General features: G+C 34.7%; 1 pseudogene across 1 annotated transcript in view; it reads left to right on the top strand.

The window, feature by feature from the left end:
• Positions 1–12484, top strand: part of LOC149254805 (thiol protease aleurain-like) — a 129109-nt pseudogene extending 116625 nt beyond the window's left edge. Inside the window, exons 3-8 of the transcript XR_016266317.1 lie at positions 10125–10239; positions 10697–10770; positions 10899–11163; positions 11320–11451; positions 11811–11949; positions 12204–12484. The product of XR_016266317.1 is annotated as a thiol protease aleurain-like (transcript). The remainder of the gene's footprint in view (positions 1–10124; positions 10240–10696; positions 10771–10898; positions 11164–11319; positions 11452–11810; positions 11950–12203) is intronic.
• Positions 12485–22378: the final 9894 nt, after the last annotated feature.

Raw genomic sequence — 22378 nt, 5'->3', positions numbered from 1 at the left:
GAAATTAATATCTACCCCTGTGCTAGGGGTTTCTTTATAGTAGATTTTGAAAATCCTGAAAGTAGACAATGTATTCTACATTCCGGCCCTTGGTTTTGGGAAAACTCAGGCCTATTCATGAAGCCATGGAACCCATCATTCGATCCCTCTTCAACAGTCATAACTTCAGCACCAGTTTGGGTGAGATTGCCAAGCTTACCTTTGCATCTTTGGAATCTCTCCTCGCTAAAAGCCATTGGAAATACAATTGGGAAATTTTATTGCAGGTGCCCAGAAACAGAGGAATATGCAAGAACCACCTATGCATGCATCTGTGTGGAAATGGATTTCAGCGCTAGATTCCCAGCTGAAATACACCTAACAAGTAAAGACTATGTGTGGAACCAGAAACTCGATTACGAAAGTGTCCTCTTCAGATGTCGATCCTGCTTTGAGATAGGGCATCTAGCCAAAAATTGCCCAAAAGCCTCCCAGAAAAATTCTGCTAGAAACAACCACCACAGATCTACATGGTGGGAAGGAGCACAAAAAGAACACTACACTGTCATCAAAGAAGAATACTCTAGAGAAAACTCTGAATCACAAGAAATCGGGCAGGAAAGAAACAACTCTCAAGACAGGCAGGGAGAAAGCCCCGCCCAACAAATCAACAGTTATGAGGATTCGACCGCACAAAATAAATCTTCATTTAACAGCAAAGCAGATCTCCTAGACCAAACTTCTTCTCCGACTATCTTCAAAAGGATGAACACAATAGATCGCGAAGCTAAGACACCAATGTCCCAAGAACTAGAAGAGATGAAGGGGATGCAAGATAAAGGAAGTTGGAAGACCGTAGAGAAAAAAAAGAAAGCTACAACACCAATCTCGCCAAGAAAGATGAGGAGCCAGATAATTAAAAACTAAGAAAATTATAGGTCCGATAGACCAATTTGGTCTCAGTGGACATTAACCACCATCATCATCATCAACAAAAACAATTATGAACAGTAATGGTGACAAGGCACATCCCTGTCACAACCCCCTTGAAGAGTTGAAGTAAGTGGTAGGTAGCCCATTGATGATGATAGCAAAGTTTGCAGTCGCTACACATGCCATAATCCATTGTATATTTTGGTGGTTGATGTCAATCTTGTATAGTGCCAATCGCAAGAACTCCCAATCTATGTAATCATATGCCTTATTAATATTGATCTTCATAAGACTAGCTTTTATTTTTTGGGTCTTGATGGAATGAAGGCATTCTTGAGTGATTGCAACTGTGTCCTAGATTAGTTGATGGTCCAGAAAGCCAAACTTTTCTAGAGAGATGTGTTTAGATAAGGAAGATTTCATTTTGTTTGCAATGATTTTAGATATAAGTTTATAAATAGCATTACAAAGGGAAATGGGCTTGAATTCCACAAAAGATGAAGGTTGCTCCTTTTTGGGTGTCAGAGAGATAATTGTGGCATTGATTGCCCTTGTATTGAATCCATTAGTCCTAGATTCCTCTATAGCTGCCAGAATGTCAGGCCCCATTAGATCCTTAAAGTGAATAAATAGTTCAATGCCCCATCTATCAGGTCTAGGGCTCTTGTCCTTGGCACTGGAATTCAGAACTCCTTCAACTTCCTCCATCGTAATCAGTCCCCCCATTCGTAGGTTATCAGTATCTAAGAACATATTCGGCATCTGGTTTAAGAATACCCTATGAGCCGAGAATGTATGATTCTTCTCTCGAAATTGGTTCCTATAATAATGCACCTATTCACCATGCATTCAAAATCTTATGGGCTAGTTTAATTCTTTCATAATTTTATTTTTTTGGGAATATATTTTTGATAAATTCTCTCCAAAATTTTATAGGGATTCATTGGTTTTGTTGGAATCATAAGTTTGAGTTGGGAAATATATACAATGCAAGTGTTCCAAATTTTTTTAAAGAACTGAATCTATTTATACATTCAAAAACACATATTAAATAACAAAAATCATGTTAAATAACAAATTTTATTGATTTAAGAATTATATTATTTTCAATAGAACTAGAAAATTTAATAATTTATTAGAATTGTAACATTGTTTATAGTATTATTAATTTGGTTGTGGTGTTATTACACAAAGGATTATAGTTATTTCCAAATAATTTGGAAATTCCTAAGTTGTTTTAGTTATCAATTTTAATATATTCTTTGATTTTTGTTTTTCAAAAAAACCTTTTTAAATTAAATATTTTTGGTTTTTTTAAAAAAGGTTTATGTTGGACACCTAATCCTTCAAGGGTTAAGGTGTGGGAGATGAATGGTCAGAGTCTAAGAGATGTTGGAAGATGAATCCAATAGTCACAAGAATGTATTATAAATATGCATTTATGTTCATAATAAAGGCAATTAATTGTTCTATCATTCATGTCTCTTCACATTCCATGTGCGTCTAACATGGTATCAGAGCACAGGGCCCATTTTAGTTTTGTAACTCCTATCTTCTGCTAGTTTCTACTCCCACCGAGAGTTGTTTATGCTATTTCCTATGAAAAATTTGGAGCGTTAATTCTTTGTTGGTGTGAGCATTGGTTGGAGAGCTTCCTATGTGATTCTCTACAATGATTAAATTCCTCACTTGTACGCTATATTCTAGGACTAGTGCTTCAATTGTATACAATGTGAACGATTGAATGTATACTAGTTGGGAATCCAAATTGTGAAACCCATGGAAGGTTGTTGAAAAATGCATCTGGGGGATCGTGACCATCTTTGTGTTGGTTAGTTGATTGTGCTATAAATATATTTCTCTGTGTTGAAGTCCATGCATAGTTTACATGCATTGAAATCCTGTCATTGGAGCAGTTTTATTTGTTGGCTTGGAGATTGTATGCAGGTTTTAGGATATTCAGCAAAAAGAGAACATCTGCGCACTTGACCGTTTCATATCTTTGCATACCTGATTGTTGGTTAAGAAAATACTCCTCTCCCTCACAAAAATCGTTGCCAACACTCTTTCTAACGTCTCTATCACCTTCCTACCATTGCAGTAACACCTCTGCATTTTTATTTATCTCTCCAGACCTATCAACTACGTCTCATTTGCTCGAATTGTTACCAACTTAGTAAATTCAGCTCAACTCCTTTAGCTGAAACATTTGAGTTTTCCCTGTAAACTAAAGTCATTTTTGAGAGGTTTCTAACTGAAGCTTCAGACACAGGGGATGATATATGTATAATGTGGCTTAAGGCCATTGTTGATGAGATTCTCACCGAAGTTGTACTTGCACTTGATACTCTCCCCAGAGCAAGCTCCACTTAAAGGAAACTTCTTTCTGCTTCATCCTCTTCCAAATCTTGTGCTTACAAAAAAAAAAAAAACTTATATTACCCCAGTTTTCATGCTCTTATGAGCACAAACCCTGGCATGAAACATGAGGTCAGAAATTCAAAATTTTGCGACTTTTTCGTGCCTTGGGAGATTCAAACATGACACATTTGGAGCACCAAATTAAGATGATTATATGTAGCAACAACAATTTTGCGACCTTTCCTATAGGGGGATTGATTTGACCTGTCAATTGCTAAAGAATAAAATATCCTGATATTAAATAACTTGGAGCTCTGTAGGGTATTGGTGCATTGGCATGACCATTTGAATGTTGAGCATTGAGAATTGCATAAGGCAATCTCCTTGGCATTGTATTTTTTGAAATTGAGTGGGGAGGTTGAAATTCCACGGCTCAGATCTATTGTATGCTACTTTGAATATGTTGAAGGCTCACATATTATTGTCATCTTTATCTTTGAGACCTGGGCCTTGTTGGGTGTGGTTTTCTACCTATTTTCTGCACATTCTTTCCCATGTTTTTACCTTTCTATCCTCCAAGCCTGTGCCCTTATATGACCAAACACAAACTTTTCTTACCTTTCCAATCCATTTTAGTGTCATGTTACTTTGCTGTATTTTACCGAATAATACGAGGCTTTATTCCTTTTTGTGGCTAACTGGGAGAGCATTGAAGGAGTATTTTGGGAAGTTCATCTTTTTCAGGTGTTGGCTCGTGCTAATGAAGCTATGAAGTAGGCAAGAAGCAAGGATTAACTGCAAGAAAAGGGTAGAACGGTTCGCTGTTACACCCTGAGTGCTGTTACAGATCACTGTTATATACTAGGTGTTGTTACAGGTTGTTGTTGTTACAGATTGTTGTTACACATTGGATGCCGTTACAGGTTGTTGTTACACATCAAATGCTATTACACCTCGCGTGGATCCGCCGTCACATCAACGGTGTTGTCATTAGTTATGTTGCGTCATCCCAAACCACCATCTGCTCAATGTTATTGCACCGAAGCTGGAAATGTCGGTACTATTCCACATAAAAACTATCGGTAGTAGGATTGTTTATTTTTGAAGCAACAAAACTCAAGCAGTTGCAACCGATGTATATTTATTTAGTAATAAGTTGTAACTTTTTTATTTTTTATCGGCATGAGAATCGAGAGATTCTCATGACTGATCTATTTTCTGATTTTTGGGTTGTAATAATTATAAAAGACTCGACTTTTTATGTATTAGCAGACGAAATATAGAAGAGTATCGTTGCTCTGTTTATGTAATCGTGAACTTATTCAATATCAATTGGCATGGTGATGTTGTTACTTTCCAACTGATTCGTTAATCAATTTTTGTGTTCTTCCTGTGCCCTACTGAGGAGGAAGGGCCCTCCTCTTTGGCAGGGATTGCAGTGATTAGGTAGTGTACATTTCAGTTCAGTTCATTGATTTATGGTTTCTCGTTGTTGCTATACAAATCATGGATTGCATTCGCTGTTGTTTCTATTTATCTTATGCTGTTACACAGAGTTAAACAACATAGTAATAGTAACCAGCTAGAATAGATGTTAGTTCTTGTGTGGCGCGCCTTTACTTCAATAGCTGTGAGTTGTGATTTAATTCTGTAGAGTGTTTTTGTATCTACACGCATGGTTTGATTTAGCAATTTAGATCAACGACATCTTTTACAACTTTTCTGCACTTTCTTATGCTTGGCTGGATTGTATCGGAACAGACACTGTGAACTCCAATGAAACAACAAGGCCTACCCTGGGCTGACAATTAATGTTTCATTGTAAGTCAATTAAGGTTGATTAAAACAACACTACAAGACTTTTGTTGGCACTGGAAATGCATATGGCCCATGCATATCCATCTGGTTAGTACCTTCATTCCTACGAGTATTGTTGTTGCATTTGGAGTTTACCTTCTTGCAGTTGTATTTATGCATGATATGTGCACTGATAACTCTTGTATCATTTCAATCGTAACCGTGTGTTGGTTAAAATCATGACTGTCTACATTGAATATGTGTTGGAATGTGGTGGTGTGTTGTGCGTTTGAAGGTGAAGAAGGTGCATTGATGTGTTTACAATTCCGTGAGTACTAGTGTCATCTAAACTTCGTTTGCTGCATTTATTTTATATATGGTGAAGCCATATATATGCATTGTGATGGGTGTTAGTTTATCTGTTGCATTATTTTTGTGCAATGGTGAATGGAGCATATATTTTGAAGGTCGTGGTATGTATATGTTGGAGAGTGTGTAATTCATGGTATTCTTTGCAAGTGGTATGTGGTATGGTGGCTCTTCTCTTTGCATTGACAACTTGCTTGGTATGAAAAATGAAAAATTATATGTGCATTGAGGTATATATATGATGATGTATTCTCTGCTTTGAATTATATACCTTGAACTGTAAGTTATTCTCTTTCCAAAGCTAAAAATTTCTTAGTCGATGGTAATGTTGACTTACTCAAAGTTCCAAATCTCCAGTGATAAAGAAAAGATTCTTGACATAGTATTGTGAGTAGGGGCTGCTTCTTCATTTGTTCATAGTTGTGATCAATGTTTTTATAAAGTATGGAGAAAATGGCTCAAATTTCTGAAGTATTAGAGTTCATGGAAATTTTGTTACATTCTATTGTTGATGATACAATAAAAATAAACAAAGCCTCTCTCTGAGACATTCAAACATGTTTGCAAAATGCGCATGAAAAGATAGAATTTCTGCAACTTGAATCACAGTTATAGAGAGATGAGTTACAACAACACAAGCATCATGACACCCATCAACAACCAACAAGTGGCAAAATCAATAAAATTGAACTTGAATCCCATCATGTGCCCATTTTAGGAGCATATTTGCATGCAGATGCAGAAATTCAACTTGCACTTCCCAAGCACATCATCAGACCTTGGGAAGAGCTTGTCCATAACAAGCACATAACTGGTCTTGGATATGATAAGGAGGTGTCCTTTCATATTCCATATTACTCAAAGCCCATTAAATTTTAGAGTGTTGGATTTCTTCATGACAACTCACCTTCACATGTTCTAGATTCTACTCTTCTTCCATAGCAACAACAACAAAATGTCAAATGCCAACATTGTGACAGAGATGGCCATATGAAAGATCATTGTTTTTATCTTCATTCGTGCAAGAATTCTAGTCAGCGTACTCATTCTTCAAACAGATGCTTCAAAAACAAGCCTCCTGCAAGAACACAGATTAATCTTGGATAGATCACTTCTTGGTGATGGGCTTCAACAACCAAGAAGATATTTCGCTCATGCCACATGATTTGTTCTCGACTATTAAAAAGTCTTGCAGTTGAGATCTCTTCATCCTCTCACCTTGTATCTAACAGGGGGGGGAAGTGATGGTCATATATAAGCTTGAAAGCCACATCAAGCGAGCTTGAGCCACAACCTATCATATCAGATTTGGAGTTGTATCCAGAGACAAAGATGCCCCCGAGCATGCCATTGGTTGGTGGTCAGCCTTAAACCATCTATGCAAGGTGAGACCTCCCTTTTCAGGTTGAGCTTCTCCCTCTTCAAAGAATTACGGAAACTTCCTCTAGTAGAAGACTTCAGCTTCTTGCCAGTTTTAGAAGAGTTCAAGTAATTTCATTAAACATTCCAGAGTTGTTGGTCATCCTTAAACCACCACAGGTTATAGATGTCCCATTTTCCAGGTTGAAGGTCTCCCTCTCCAAAGCATTAGGGACACTTCCTCTAGCAGAAGATTTCAACTTCTTGCCAGACTTGGAAGAGTTCCGGGAACTGCATTAAGCATTACAGTGTTGGTGGTTATCCTTAAACCACCCCCTTATACCAACATTTCATGGAGCACATTCAGCCTAGGGCTGCCATGTATTTTTGCACATTTTGTATTACAACTCTTTTGTTAGACTCATACATACCCGTTCGGGTTAAAGGGCGGTGGGGGGAGAATGTTGGACACCTAAGCCTTCAAGGGTTTTGGTGTGGGAGATGAATGGTCAAAGGAGCCCAAGAAACATTGGAAGATGAATCCAACAATCACAATAATGTATTATAAATATAAATCTATGTTAATAGTAAAGGCAATTAATTGTTGTATCATTCATGTCTCTTTAGATTCCATGTACGTCTAATAGTTTCATATGCCATAAACTTTGTTGTGGTGTTGTTGAGAGAGGGTATATAGCTATTCCCCATATGCCATAAACTTTGTTGTGGTGTTGTTGAGGGAGGGTATATAGCTATTCCCCAGGTTAGAAATTAAAAAAAAAAAAAATCATTTTTTTTTAATATATATTCTTTTGAATTATTGAGTTGAGGTACTCTCTAACTTAGTATGATATAGAGACATTGTACAAACATCTTTTGACACGCGAAAAAAAAGATACAATTACAAAAACAAAACACATTTTAAATAATTTGATATAATATTAAGTTATTATAGTTTGTTATAATATTAAGTTATTAGGATAAGAGGTGTATTTTTTAATTAAATTATTCAAAATTTATATACTATATTTAATTTTAGTTATTTATTTATATTTTTTTGGAAATTGAATTTTGATATATAATTTAATATGATATTGTTTTTATTGTAAAATTATAATTTCAAAAATTTATAGTGAATATTTTTAATATATATAAAAAATTATTGGAATAAAAATTATAATCTTTATTTGCAATAATCTTTTGTTTTCAAAGAAATTAAATATTGATATATGAATTAGGAAATATTGTATTTAGATTTAGTTTTTTATTTATGCTTTCTGGTAAATTGAATTTTGATATATAATTTAGCTTAACCAAATTATAATTAAAAATTTATATTTAATATTAAATTTTTAATAAAATTTATTTTAATTTTAAAATACTTAATTATCTTATTTATAATTTTAATTTTTTTATATAATTTATAAAAACAAATAAAAATTAGAAAACATCGAAATAAATTATTTTTTTTTATAAAATAAAAATAATCTTTCTTAATAAAACAATTAAATACTTATAAAAATTTTTAAATTTCAAGGATTTTCAATAATTCCAAAAACCCATAACTCATGGAAATAAAATGGTACTCTTTTCCTTACAGCTACATCAAAATGGTACTCTTTTCCTTACAGCTACATCTCCATCTGTATAAAACTTTTATTTTTAAAATTATTATTTAATGGCAAAATCAAATTTGCTATTGTTGTGATTAGTCAACAAAACAATAGTCTATTTTGGTTTTCAACATATCTATTTTTTCAGATGAAAAAAATACTGGTTTATATAATGATACTTACATAATGTACTCGTATATTTTTCAGAAATTGTTACAAAATTTCTCACAATAGATTTTTCTCTCTGAACATATTTGTGGATTCCTGTGTATTGATGGTTCATTTCTCTGTGCTATTTGGATTGTGGGGAAATTTGGTGTTAATATTTCTTTAAAAATATACGGTTTTGAAAAGTGAAATCTTATGTTAATATTTTTTGAAAATATGCTGTTCTAAAAAGTGAGAAAATTTTCGGTGAAAATCACATCATCAGAATAGTTCAAACCATTCAGTATAGTTCATATCAAAACTCTTATTGCTTTTCAGTTGAATCTTAGTTGCAGTGTCTCTTTTACATTTTGTAGAGATGTGTTTTGGGCTCAATCTCTCTATTTAATGATGTATGAAATACCAGGTTCTTGGTGATCTGAAACTAATTGATATGTAATTTTTCTATTTTAATAAATATAAAGTGAATCAATTTTTTTATTTCCTTTTTTTAACAATAATTAAATATATTTACAATTTTCCTTAAAAGTAATATATTTACTATTTTCCTTAAAAGTCTTAGTATGCTAATTTTTTACTATTTTCCTTAAAAGTCTTAGTATGCTAATTTTTTAAGAGTGAATTCTATCGAAATGAAACAGGTAATTACATCAGCAATTTTAATTCTAAGAGTCATAAACGGTGTAAATCAGAAGTTTTATCAATAAGATTCATCACAAGAAGATTTCAGAAATTGCTCTAAAATTAATTCAACTGGAGAACAATATACAGAGTTTTAGTTACAGAGATAAACAGTTCTCTTGCACAGGCTGGTGGCAGCAAGGATGTCATATCCAGTTGTTGCCTATGTCTGGTTGTGACAGCAGCTTCACGGGTTTGTAACTGCTTCACTGTTACACCCACGTGGCTTCATCTTTTCTTATAATACGAATTTTTGTTTAGTTTTTATATTTTATTACTGATCACATTTTCCATTTTTAATTATCTACGGTCTCTATCAACACTTCCATGGGTTTTACTGACTATGACAATGTGCTTAACTAGTTTCTTAGTTAGAGAAAGATTTCGGCGAAAATCACATAGAATCTTATTTGTCTATGCTTTCAAACCAACTAGTTCCCTAATTCATTTTTCTCAAAACTCTAGGTTATATATAAATAGAATATCAATTCACTCGAGTGCTGGGATACCATGACATTATTTCCAAGCTGTCCAACATTTAGTAGATGTAAGTAGGGGAAGTATTAAAATCTGCGAACCTAAGTCTGCGAAAGATGGAAGGAAAGAGTTGAACATGCTTGATAGAAGTAACAAATGACAACCAAACAAAACAAGAATAATGAGTAGGTCATTAGAAAAGACACTACAAAAAATCGAAGTTTGAAATAAGGGAACTTTAAAAAAAGATCTTGTGGAACAATATAAAATTTTACAATGCACTCATGCTATGAAATTTGTTTGTTGGGTTCATCAGGGCTTACCTTGATCACACTAAAGCTGAAATGGAGTTGGAACTGATAAAGTAGGTTGAACAATGTTTTGCAGAGTTTGCTGACATATCATGGGAGGAATTCCATGGACAATATTTGGGTGCTTCACAAAACTGTTCAGCTGCTGCTACAGTAATCATAAGTTGACCTATGCCAAGCCTCCTGCGAAGGTAATACAATAATCCTCTTAATGATACTAAATAAACTCATTGCGAGTAATGAAAGTCTTCAAAGCTTCTTTATGTTTGTATCTCAGTCTTACTAACTTTGTGTAGACATATAAAGCATACAATTCTGTTTAGAATTTTCCAGTCTTCCATGAATTTCATGCCTTTTTTTAGCAACCTATTTCTTTAGGAAATAATTTCACCCCATGGGAAAAGGATATAAAGGAAAGGAATTTCAAGATATTGGTGAATACAAAATATGACATCTTTTTTTGCACAAGAAGGTCAATAAAATGTTATTGTGCCTGGATACACCCTTTCAACTATGTATTAGATGATTGGATTAATCTTCTCTTCCTTCTTTGGCATTTGTAATTTGAGGAATCGTAAAAATATTTAAGTGTTTTTTTTTTAATATTTTAATATGTGTTATTTCTTAATTGGACTGTTGTGCTAACAGAAAGACTGGAGAGAAGAAGGCATAGTGAGTCCTATAAAAAACCAAGCCAGTTGTGGATCCTGCTGGACATTCAGGTAGATGCTCCACTCTATTTTTTTATTTTTTATAAATCAAGTTAATGATTCAGAAACAACTTAATTTTATGATCCACTCAGAACTCTAGTAGACCAAAATCAAGTTGACATTTGGTTAAATATTTCAGCACTACTGGAGCACTAGAGGCTGCCTATACTCAGGCTACAGGAAAGATTGTCATCTTGTCTGAACAACAACTGGTTGATTGTGCTGGAGATTTTAACAACTTTGGTTGCAGTGGTGGTCTGCCATCCCAAGCATTTGAGTATATCAAATACAATGGAGGGCTTGACACTGAGGAAGCTTATCCTTACCAAGCTAAAGATGGTGTTTGTAAATATGATGCAACCAATGTCGGTGTAAAGGTTGTTGATAGTGTCAACATCAGTTTGGTAACTTCTATTTCCCTCATCAGATTTTCCTTCATTGCTGAGAATGTAACTTTGCTTTACATTTTGTTCAAACTTTCTATTTGCTAATATATGCAACTATTTCAATTAATACATTGGTGAAGTAAATGAATTTTATGCTGGAAAAATGATGTACAGGGGGCAGAGGATGAACTCAAAGCCGCTGTGGGTCTAGTTCGCCCTGTCAGTGTGGCATTCAATGCTATTAATGAAATTCGATTTTACAAGGAAGGAGTCTTCACCCACCCAACTTGTGGTCAAAGCCCAACGGTGCGGGGAAATTCATCGCTAATGATTAAAAAGTTTTTTTTTTATTCAAAAGGATTATTCCAAACAAAGTATAGTTCTAGATTCAAATTTAGAGAAAACTAAATACGTCGAAGCTGATTTTCCATTGCTTTATTTTATTGAAACATCCAAACTATAACAAAAATAGGCATTGGATGATCAATTGTTAAGTTTATAATCCTGATGTGAAATCCTCGATCTAAATAAAGGATGTCCGAAGCATTTGTGGACTGTCTCTGTGTCTAAAACTTCCCAATTTTTTACCTCGTGAGGCTTTGATGAAATGCTTGCGGGGCCACTGTATGTGAAAGCATTAAAGTGGGTGTGAAATTTATTTGCAGGATGTCAATCATGCAGTCTTGGCCGTTGGGTATGGTGTTAGTGAGGAGGGGACTCCATACTGGATCATGAAGAATTCTTGGGGAGAGAGTTGGGGTGCTGATGGATTCTTCAAGATAGAGATGGGGAAGAATATGTGTGGTAAGTTATTTTATGCCTTTTTGTTTATATATTGTATTCTTTTGTTCAAGAATCTGCATTTCAAAGGCTTTGCACATGAAAAAGAAAACGTGATAACACAATTTTGGAATGTGTTTCTGCCGGTGTTGCAACTTGTGCTTGATACCCTATTCTTTCTTAGAGCCTCGAGTAGTAAATATGTATTGATCAAGATTTGAAAGGTTGCACATGAAAAAGAAAACGTGATAACACAATTTTGGATTGTGTTTCTGCAGGTGTTGCAACTTGTGCTTCATACCCTATTCTTTCTTAGAGCCTCGAGTAGTAAATATGTATTGATCAAGATTTGAAAGGTTTTTCAGGTAGGATATACAAAAGAAGAAAGAATGGACATTCAAGGTTGTGAAGTAATGCGGAACATATGTAATATCCGAATTATTTGTGGAAGTTTCAGTCTTTTAGAGCCATGACTGCTTTTGAAAATTTTATATCAAGATTGTTTGGTTGTTAGTAATCATATGATTAGGTTCTATACCGTTGAATGTTGCTTTATGTATGCTGAATAAAATGCAAAGAATACATGTTTTGGATTTGAAAACTGTATTTTAATTAATTTTGATATATTCTAAGTGATGGAGGAATAGTGGTGAATCAATGTGTCTTGAATCAAGAGTCTTAGAAATGATAAGAAGTCAATTAATACAATTCACTTTTAGGGCAAAACATTCTTTTACAATTAATACAATACAAAACAAGATATGATGATCCTAAGATTAAGCTTCCTTGGTGTGTGTATGTGTATGTAGGAGACAAAATGCATGATTATAATGAATGAGTACAATAAAATGTTGTAGCTTACGTAACAATATAAATGTAATAACTCAATATCTAGGGCTTAATAAGTGATTTTATGGTTAACATGGGGGCTTAACACAACCATTTGTTTTGTTTATGTAAACATTATACCATTGGTGCATGAAACATTTTATGCTTTATGGTAGAAATTAAAATGTGGTGTTGGTGAAAAAAAATATGTTCTATCGCAAGAAAAATTAGGTGTTCATTTTTTTCTCTATTATTTTATCATAGTTTGAAAATTTATAGGTGAACTCCATTCTTTAGCACCTATGTATATGGGATTCTTTTATTGATTGATAGATTTGTTATTATAAAAGTAAATTTAAAGGAAATCTATAGATTCTCATTTCTAATAATTAAAAAATAATGATCGCCTAAAGTTTAAAGCATTTTAATTTATAAGGATATTTATTGGGTGTGAAAATATTCAATTTTTTATTTAAAATTACTAAATATATTAGTTAGAAGAATTGATAGGTACATTGTGAATCCTCTCCTACGAACAAAAGCTTTATATTTTCGAAACATACCTCTAAGTATAATAACAATTTCTTCATGATAATAATCTTTATGATGTATACATATGGACAAGTATGCACATATGAAATAGGTATACTAAGAACGATAAGTCTTATGATTGTGAGCCTTCCATGTTATGTTGTTGTTTAAGCCTAATGTTTAAACAATTGTTGTATTTTTTAAATGATATTTTTTTCCATAGGAAAACACACACAAGTGCAAGCATAAAGAGAAACGTGTTGGGAAGACTTGACGCTAGTGTTGCATTAACAATGCCCTGCTTTCTTCAACCATGGAAACCCCATTGACAAAATAATCATATTTTTGACTAAATAAACAACATATCCCAAACAATAAACTGAAAATCAATTCTAGAAGAAGATACCAATATATCTCAAGCTTAGAAAATTCATAGAACTTTGTCTATCTAAGATTTATAAGATGTCTTCTTAATATGTCACAGCATTATTACTTGAATGGTGTATTCTCATTTATAACCAAGGAACTATTGCTTCATATCTTGACTTTTTTATTACAACTATTTCAAATATATGCTTATATATACATCCCAAATTCCTAGTAACAGGGAAATCTATAAAATATGTTTCAATCTATATAGGGTCCCACAACAAGAACACATTAGCAAGTATCCCACTTTCATAAATCCTACTTTTCCCTATTGGACGTTGATGGACAATTCATGAATTGATATAAAATATCTAAAATATATCCTTGCAACATTAGCAAGTATCCCACTTTCATAAAGCCTACTTTTCCCTGTTGGACGTTGATGGACAATTCATGAATTGATATAAAATCTCTAAAATATATCCTTGCAACCATCTCTAGTTTTGGATTATCTTGCTATACTAATTTCCTTCAAATTCCTCAATGGGAGGGCTTGTTTCAGATACCATATGGATCTTTCCAATATTCTTCTTTAGAACCAAGGAACTATTTCTTTAGAACTAAGGACCTATTGTTCTAGATCTTGACTTTTCTATTGAAACTATTTCAAATATATGCTTATATATACATCCCAAATTCCTTGTAGCAGGGAATTCTATAAAATATGTTTCAATCTATCAAGGGTCCCACAATAGGCACACATTGGTAAGTACACCACTTTCGTGAAGCCTACCTTTCACTGCCTGAACTTGATGGACAATTGATGAATTGACATGAAGAGATTGCATTTCATCTAGAATATATCCTTGCAACCATCTCGAGTTTTGGATTATCTTGCTATATAATTTAGCTTCAATTCCTAAATGGGAAGGTTTGTTTCAGATCCCATACAAATTTTTCCAACAGGAAATTGGCCAATGATATATTGTTATGGTCCTTGCATCTTAGAAATGAAAAAAAACCAATAATTACAGTCTACTTCAAGGGGGGAACCTCCTTTTACAATAAATACAATGAACAAGATATATATATATATATATGTATATATATATATATGTATATATATATATATATATATATGTATATATATATATATATATATATATATATATATATATATATATATGTATATATATATATATATATATATATATATATATATGTATATATATATATATATATATATATATATATATATATATATATATAGATATATATATATATATATATATATAGATAAGATGTTCTAGCCTACATAACGATATAACAATAAATGTTATCACTCACTATATAGGGATTAATAAGGGTTTCTTGGGTTGACATGGGGCTTATATAGGGCTTAGCAAGCCCCTCCACTTCAAACAAGTGTTGTCCTCAACACTTGACTATTTGTGGGTGTTTCTACATGAAAAAATCATCTTCCCATGTTGCTTCTTCCATTTGATGAGGTACTCGGTGGTTTCTTGATTTCTCGGTTGCTTAGTCCTTGTTTCAATTTTTTTCATAGTTATAGTATTATTTTTCCTTCTTAATTAATCTCTAGTAGAAGAGTTTAGATTGGGATATTATCACCAATTACCTTATTTAAGCAAGAAACATGGAATATTCGATGTACATGTGAAGATGGAGGTAGCTTCAATTTTTAGGTCATACTTCCAATACTCTGCAACACCTTATAGGGGCCATAATACCTTGGATCTAATTTATTGTCCTTCTTTTGTTGCTTGAGGAACATTTGTTTATATGATTGTAGTCTCACAAATACCCAATCTCCCACTTCAAACTCCCTTTCACTATGATATTGATATGCTTGTTGTTTCATCCTATTTTGTGCCATAACCAAGTTTTTCTTTAATAGTTTGAGAACCTCTTGTTGGTGTTGGATGCAGTCCTTTATTTCTTGAGCCTTTATAGTCCCTTTGACAAAGGTAATGTGATGGATGGAGGAGATATCCATAAAGTGCTATAAATGGTGTTATTTTTTATGAAGTACGGAAATATCTATTGTACCACCATTCTGCTAATGGAAACCATTTGAATCATTGTGTTTTTTTATTAGATGCAAAGAAACATAGATATCTTTCTAAACATTTATTCACAAACTCAATTTTCCCATCGGATTGAGGATGGTAAGACAAGTTTTTTAATTTTTCTTAAGGCGACATTGTTCTTTGCTATGATAGTACAGTAAGGTGATTGCCCTTAACATCCCCTAACCTTACCAAAGATGCTTGCCCTAGGAAGGACAAGACCTACGAACCTTTTTCTTTCATTTTCTCGTTCTTAGCGAGCAGGCAGGCTCCCTTTCCCCAAATGCCAGCCCAACACGGCCATGCTATTTTTGGCCTTTCCCTTCATTTATTCAAGTTGACTGCCGCCGGGACCTTCGAAATCGAATCACCCATCGAAGGCCCTTGACCCAAACCGCCAACACCTTTTGGAAGTTAGTATTGGCTTTTTTGATCAGCCTCTTATAAGGGAATTAGTATCCCCTTATTTGAGAATTAGGAAAAGCTCCCCAAGCATTTCATAATTAATACATTAATTTCACCCCATTTCATCATTACATTATTTAGATCTATGCCATTATACATCAACATATGCAATTACATAGGAAGAAACAACATCACCATCATCATCAATGCAACAGAATATAAAAGGGACAATATAAGAAAGTGTGCACACACATAGAGACACTAGATTGGTTTGAGACCAAGGCAAAACTCACTATGGGTAAAACCCTTGCAAATCTTCTTTTTCTTAAATCATCATCAAATGATGCAGCAAAAGAGAGTACAATTATCCATCACTTTATCTATGCAGCAACACAATAATGATATCTATGAAACAGTTGTAATAAATTTAGGAATCAGAACCCTCATACTGATGACTATAATCTGCTATCACAAACTGATTTCATTTTCTATAACTGTGTTGAACACTGTTGAGTACTACTGTCATTGTCAATGAGCCTAATACATATGTTTTGCAGTGGAAAACAATAGATCAGATATACATATCTACAGATCTGTAATAACAACAAAGAAACTCAGATCTAGCAGATCACTGAAGATAAATGATGTCGAGATGACGAAAACTTAGATCTGGACTAGGTTTCCCTTATAAACATTGTCTACGAATGACTTAAACTTCATGATCTCTCTCATGAAGATTTTATGTGCGCGACTGTAACTACTCAATCGCTCTTAGGAGGTCATTGTGCATGTGACCTTGGCTCCGGACTGTAAAAATGCACATTCGCACCCTTAAGGAGTTGTGCGAGTGACCAGAAGGGGAAAAGTTACTCTCTGGTTGAACTGTACCAGCGACCGTACTATCAGAGTCACTCCCAGGGCTTCTTGGTGAGAGCAACCAAGGATTGAACCCTTCAGAACTCAAGTTCTCTCCCTCTAAACTGTGTCTGAGTGACTACAGAGCCAAATGCACTCTCTTGACCACTCTATGCCTACTACTGTGGATGAAAAACTTCTAGTTTGTGACAGTGGCCAAGATCTAGATTACCCAAACCCAGAGTGAACCTTATGCCTATACTTTCAGACTCAATACAAATTTCTATTGATGAACATGTGCGAGCCCAAACAAAATAGAACAACAAAACATGTCTTTGATTGAATGTGTCCAAATGAGCTTGAGTTCTCTTCCTTTTATAGTTTTTCTTGAGGGTTTACTTGGGATTAAGATTGACCCAAGTAGTTACTCATGTGGTTAGAGCAGACCCATTTCATAATGTATGCGTGAATAAAATAATTAAAAAATTAATTTCTGTTTAACCGAATTAGGTGATCTTTAGGTTGTATTTGGTCCTCTTGAAAAGACGAATCTAGTGAAATCATTATCTCAGTCATTTGAGTTGTCCAAGGTGGAATTTTACCGCAGTTGCCAAAATTATCACTCCCTCTCAACTAAGAAGAATTCCACCTACCAATATATATCTATCAAACAATATGCCATTCTGGAATCTTAGAGTGTCATCACGTATCATAACAGATCATCTATGTAATGTAGTCATTGTGCCATGTCCATCTCAAGTGTCTTATGATAAAAAATCATCATTGTACATATTGATCTATCCTTTGCATATTTTTGCTTATCTCTTCATTATTCCTGCTCATATGCTGAACATTCTCAGATCCAGAAGAAGAATAATTTGATACCGAAGGTGAGCTCAAGCTACCACCCTATATTCATCAAGATGCTATCTGGAATCACTGTTGGTGGGTTGCTACCCGGATCATCATCAATCATCATCAGAGAGCATATAATCAGGGAGCACATCTCAACCTTGGATAATATCAGGGAGAAATAGCTTCCACTTATACCAAGAAATAGGATAACTCATCACATAGGCGAGTAAACCCTCAACCTTGGATCACACAGGGGAGTACACCCTCGACCCTAGAATTTCAATGGGCATCTTTACCCTCAACCCGTAATTTCTTTAGGGAGCTTTACCCTCAACCCAGAATCCTATCGCCTACCAATCTTCCTAACAATTACTCTCAGTAGTCATGTGGTAGAACACCTGCATCATAATATCATTGGGATGTACACCTTGAAGTACACCCTAAACTCGTTGGCCAAACAAGGAGTAATAGTCCCAACAAGCCTTTCTTGTGGTTATGATGCCAACTGGGGTATACTCTACGAAGACCAAAAAGGGGAGTAAAACCCTCAACCCTATGGGTAACAGATAGGGGTAACACCCTATTGTCTAGAGTTCCCTCAACTCCAAGAGCCCTTATCCCTCAATTCCTCACCTTGGGAGCTCAAACAGGGTAGGAAGAGTTCGCTCAATGTCCTTGATCAGTGTTGTCACTCATTTGGAGGGGATGCTCTCTAAAAACCAAGATGCCTTTGAGAGAATATCTTCCATCTGCTTGTCTCAATAGTAGTTGTTTCTTGTTCATATAGAGCATCAAATATCATGTCAGATCATATATAATCACATAAATCACAAAAGGATACCATAATCATCCTCCCTCTCAAGGAGGTACCAACCACAAGCCTAAGCTTGTTTCAGACATCTACACTATCTCAATATATGAGAGTATCTTGGTCCCAACTATAAATATTTAACTTACTGCCAATTGGATCATCACAATATATCCATGGTATCCATGTCATATCCAGATCATGCTCAAACAACTCTTTAAGGAGCTTTTGTATCATGCTTCACAACTAGCCATGCTAGCAACATCATGATCAACCTCGGTCATGTAATGGAACTCTCGTCCAAGATATCATGGTAGATCGCATACTGAAGCAACATCCAAAGGTGCTTATCAAAAATAATATCAAACATCAACAATACATCTATGCAGATACATATCATAGGAGAAATATCCCATGAAGGTATTTCAAAGCATTCTTGGTGGCAACTCTATGTGAGTGAAGCAACTCACTCATGAATTCATTAAGGTTCTATGCACATCATACATATACAAATGGATTTTCAAAATGGAACATCAATGCTTCAAGCGTCAGATGCCATTATACATCATTTTGGGCTTCATAGGTCATCTCCCTCTGATTTAGAACATCAGATGCTCATCACCTGTCACAAGTAGATCATCAAGATATAAAACCAAAACCATAATCAATTTCAAAGCCATACCTTGGAACACATCATCCAGACTTCATCAGATAATTGTCAAATCTTGACATATCTGGATTGGGGAGCTTTCTTCATGCAAAGCTCTCTATAGGTGACATGCCTTGCTAAGCCACCATAATTATCTTTTACATAACTCAATGTTATACCAACAATCAACAAGGGCAACTCATCAAAGTTTATAATCCAAAGCATGACCATTATCAAAGTCATCAGTATCATAGTATTAATACTTTCAACCAGGGGATAGGTGTAGCTCATATCAAATCATGACTTCATCATGCGAACAAGTCATGCATTATCAATCCGAACTTGATTAAATAATTCTCAGAATCATAATATAAGTAATCTCGTCACTAGGTGCAAATTCATACATTAAGGATAACTCATACAGGTTCCATTTTTCATGCCAAATCACAATTATCATTATTTAAACCATTGTGATAAGAATAAGGAGGCCAATCTCCAAATAAGTCATCATGCCCACATAGTATTGATATCAGGGAAAATTAACAATCGTCAAATCAAATCACTAGACATCAGGTCAAGTCCAAATTCTATCGTAGAGAGATATATAGTCAAAGCACATCTCAATCATTAATTCAAAGTTATTATCAAACATCATGATAAAACACTTTTCGTATATACTAGTAGTGCCAAATCATGCCAACCTCTTGTAGCACAAACATAGTGATATATCTATATGTATGTCCCAGTCACCTGCAAACACAAGTTTAGTCTACATGTTCATGTTATGGAAAACATTCAACCTTTTCCTATTAGTAGATATTGTTGTTATCTGCAATACATCTGTGGTCCTGATATCTTCTAGGTGACTATCTCATTTCATGCACAATACTTCATTATATGATCAACAATTTAACTCAATAACTTCAAAAATCAGTTATCAGTGGCAGAATATGTTAGGAACATCATGATTCAGAGTTTAGACAACTTCAAATGATGGTCAAAAATAGTCAAACCTCTGGTCACTCTCTTCAAGTTAGCATGGGAGCGACCTTAGCTACTTGGACATTGTCTAGGCCTTAGCATGTGTGTGACCAGAGACGAAATCTCCTAGATCTATTAGATCATAAACACATATCTATTATGGTTATCATCATCATGACATCAATATTTCATCAAGTGATTATGCTCAAAGCAATAGATAGATGCAACATCATATCTCAAATATTATGAACACAATATCATATTATATCAAGTCACACCTGTTGGGACTCAGAATTGACCTATTTTTGACCTTATCTTTTTGCCGTATTATTATCCTTTTGCAGTCATAAGTTGAAAGCTTTTATTTTATAATGACATAATGACCCCAAGGTACGAAGTAACCTCCCGCATATCTATGTTTAATTGTTTATTTCATATTCGTGAATATATTTATACTTATCCTTGGAAACGCTGACTAAACTGTCAAGTAATTGCCTTAAGCTTGCAGGAATTATAATGTATAGTTGCTGTAACACCAAAAACAGCAACTACGCAGTTGCTGTAACACCAGAAACAACAACTACGCAGTTGCTGCAACACCAGAAGCAGCAACTCCGTAGTTGCTACAGTCAGCAACAACAATCACCTAAAGCAAGCTATTTTGTAACAGCCGCGAATAACAGATGGCAACTATTTAAAGAACCCTGACATGGCATAATCAAGCAAGAAGAAAACAGTCAGCATGGCCTAAATCAGGAACAGCATGGGGAAATGGCAAAGGAATATGAAGATCCCGAGAAGACGGTCGAAGTCAGTTACCCGTTGTGTAACAGCCAGAGCTCAAGAAAGAACGTATTATCATACTGTTGTAACAGCATTCTGAATTGCTTATTTTTTATAAGATGGGTTAACTGAATGGGCTATAATACTTTATTGTAATAGATGTCTCCTCTATAAAGAGGAGACATCTACATGAAAAGGGGATTAGTCAGTGTCTATGGTCAGTCTGTAAGAAGAGATCTTGAGAACATCAGCAAGTCTGAACTTTATTGTATTCAAACCTTTTTGGCAGATGAATATAAAACTGTTTTGAGCACTTAATCCAGTCTTCGTTTTCCTGGGGAATCTTGTGAGAGGGACAGGGCCCACCTTCCTCACAAGATTCACCCATTTACTTTCTTGTCAAGTGTGTAAGTGTGCAATAGTTTCTTTCTGGTACTCTGTTTGGATTTGATAGCATTACCTCTGGTATTCTCTGTTTTGCTAGTACTCTGTTTCATTAATCATTTGAGTTTGTTTCTCACCGGTGAATGAGAGTGCAGTGTGCATTAGTAATCTGATTACAGGGGCAGGTGTTGAACGTCCCCACCTGGAGGATAGGGTCCTGATCCTCTGCCAACAGAGCATCCATCCTTTCGCTTTCCAGATTTGTAGTTTTAATTAATTGCTTTTATTTTAACAAGTACTGTAATGACATAGCGTAAGAATCACGTATACTACAGCTTTTCAATGCTTTTAGATTTTAAGTACATACAATACGCAGTAGCCTTTGGAATAAAAAGACTTTCCCTGGTTGACAATTAATCTGGTACTTGAATGTTTAATTCATAAACAATTCAACTAGCCAACATTTTGGCGCCGTTGCCGGGGAAGGCAACTAAAGAATTGTAAAAGCATTAATGGTTTCTTTGTGAAAATAACAGGTGTATGAGAGGATGCAAGAAACCTAATTTTACAGGCGGCAAAGGAGGAAGGAAGACTTACATCGACGAAATCATATCTAAGGCCGAAGCATCACAGAGGACGAGTTCCCGGAGACCTCAGATCCAATACTCCTCACAAACAGACCAACAGACGGAGGAAGTAATAGGACCTGAAAGGAAGCTGGAAGCACCAGAGTACACTGAGGAACTGGTAGAAGAACCTGAAGAAACAGAAGACACAGAAGATAAAGCGAGTGATTCAGGGAAAAGACCAATGGAGGATAACAGAACAGAAGGGAGAGGGGAAAACTCGCTCTCTACCCTCGAATTCCCTATTGGGGAGCTCCCGAGAGGAACAACCCCCATGAAAAACATCCCA

Source organism: Pinus tabuliformis, chromosome 7 (assembly GCF_031772625.1).
Source record: "Pinus tabuliformis cultivar Carrire ecotype Pingquan chromosome 7, CPIR1, whole genome shotgun sequence".
Lineage (NCBI taxonomy): Eukaryota > Viridiplantae > Streptophyta > Pinopsida > Pinales > Pinaceae > Pinus > Pinus tabuliformis.
This window is presented reverse-complemented; position numbering and strand designations above follow the sequence as displayed.